This window comes from Chanos chanos, chromosome 8 (genome assembly GCF_902362185.1).
Source record: "Chanos chanos chromosome 8, fChaCha1.1, whole genome shotgun sequence".
In the NCBI taxonomy this organism is placed as follows: domain Eukaryota; kingdom Metazoa; phylum Chordata; class Actinopteri; order Gonorynchiformes; family Chanidae; genus Chanos; species Chanos chanos.
Window position 1 is genome coordinate 24,959,956 of NC_044502.1, and position 2,566 is coordinate 24,962,521.

Consider the following 2,566-nt stretch of genomic DNA (forward strand, 5'->3'; position numbering starts at 1 on the left):
TATAAGTCTCAGTCATTTAGTCAAAGTCGGGTTTTATTAGGGGCGACAGCGTAGCAGATAATTGAGTAGATATCTGAGAAAAAGAGACACATTGGACAAACCTGGAGGGTTTTTTAAGGAAAATGTCTGTGAACATTAAATTACCGCTCGTGTTCTGTTTAGAATAAAGACAACATGAGTAAATGAGTGCTCAGTAATAGTGTTTTTCCTCACAAAATATGTTATTATTTCAGAACCTTACGGTACTATAAGGACTTATACAGTAACCTTTTGTGTAGACCATATGTGGTCAACAGAAAACTGTAATTTAAAAATTGAGTATAAGATATTTATAGTGTACATGTTGGATCAAATATAAGTTTCAGTAAAGTGTTGAGTCAAGCTTTTTGCGATGGTAGAACAGGTATTGCTAAAGCTATGGCATGTTTAAGGATAGACAACCAAGCCAAGTTAGTATAGAAACACATTTTGCCTTTCTGTCTGAAATTATTGTCAAATCTTTGAGTCTAAGGTATCAAAGGCATGTTTCACCATGCAGAAAGTGTAACAGCCAGTAAATGGTTAATTTTCACGATGGATTAAGTTCCTCCCCAGTCACTGACTTTATATTCCTACTGTGTTGATGATGTGTTTTGTTATGTCACGTGAGACCTGTGCGTTCTGACTTTTGCACCTTTGCAACCTTTATTATTATTGCATTGCAACCAAACTGATCTTTGAAAACTGGCACATCTAAAATTTCAAAGTGAGAAGAGAAGTGGCTGTTTGTCCCTCACACTTCCAGTCTGCTGTGTCTGTAAAATCAGGAAGAATTAATCCTGCCCTCAGATATGCCGCAGTTTCCAGCTGTGGCCAGCTGTCTAACAGACTGCAGATGGAATTGCACCCTTCTACAGGTGTATCTGCGAAGATCACTCCCCTCCTCTTCACTCGTGAACGTTCATTGATGTTCAGGAGTTAACGTGACTGATTGTGAGGAAAGATCAGTGAGTGTATGTGTGTGAAGCAGACTGAGTTCGCCTCTGGTGGTGACAGTCTGTTTGGGAGACTTGCAGGAGTTTATGGGCACCTGGGCTTTCCAAATGGGGAGAAAATGGAAAATTGCTTTTTAAATACATGAGTTCACAAATTAAATAAAGTTGTCATGGTTATTGGATGTGTTTTGATACAGCTGTTTTATTATGTGTTGTATTTTCACTGTTTGTGAAGTTTCACCTGTGGGAGGATTTTCTTCTTTTTTTGGACAGAATGATTAAATTTCACAGGAAGTCTTATTGTCCATTACTACCCGGAAGAAATTCTCTGAAGTTAGAGTTTAAACTAACACAAAATTTGCTCTCTGTCTTTTCATGTGAAGAACTGGCTTTTACTACACTTGAGTTGTTAATGGTTAACTACTGTTTGATTACTCATTGTTTTATTAATCTGATGGATAAGAATGATGAATTGAAGAGAAATTATAAACAAAAATTGTGCCTAGAGAGAGGACTTATCCTTGTATGCAGACCTGTGTCTAATTAATTTTCAGTGAATAAATGGAAAACAGGGTTTATTTCTTATGCCCTCCATAGGTAGACCAATAAGTAAGTCCGTCACATGTTTTTATTTCAGCCTTAGAAGGTCTGTATAAAAAGTTTCGCATGATTACTTTAATGATATAGACTAAACAGGCCATAGTATGTCTGTCTGTCTGGAAATGGATAGCGGATAGGGATGGGCATGATGGTTGAAACTGAGTATGTGAAACTGTGCTCAAGTTTTGAATCAGATCTTTTTTTTCTTTTTAAAAAATGCACAAAATGTTTATTGGTGATTCCCAGATTTGTTGCGCCACACAACTATAGCACATGCCTTTGTGCCGGTCGTAAGCACTGTCAACTGAACAGCGACTGACTGGAAATGCTTATGATCTCTTCAAGTAGCCTTCTCTTCAGCCTACCACATTGTTGGTGATGTCCGTGTGCCTTTTTAATAGTGTTTAGGCATTTTGAACATAGAATAGTTTTATCCCACAAGGTTGATTGAGGTGATCAATGAAATCACATTCTTAATTGATCTGAGAAATTATTTGAAATTGCCCATTCTGGGTCACAATAGTCAGTTAGCTCATTTTCATGCTGGAGAATCTGAATTAATGGAAGATTGCATATACATTTGATTGATCGTGTGATGTGCTGCTGACTCAGTGTGATGTTTAGCTTATTGGTTAACGGTTATTGACCTGTTTTGGAGTGTCAAATACAGGACAAGAGAATTGACCAAAATTTACATACTCATTTTTTAGGTATTTGTGAGTGTAGGGGCAGTGGTGCATCAAGGTTTTCAACATCTGTTTACTGCATGGATGATTTTTGGAAAAGCAACAAATAACACAAGCAGCTTGATACTTTTGAGAGATACAGAATCTTGTAGTTATAAGTAATGTTTGAATCGTCTGAGGTTAAAAATAAACAAAAGGGGTCTAACTGACATTCATTTTTGTGTTTATTACTGATGCTGAGGATCTCAGAGATTGGTGATGTAGGCTATAAGCCATTATTCTGTGTGTAAGTGATTGGATTTTGAC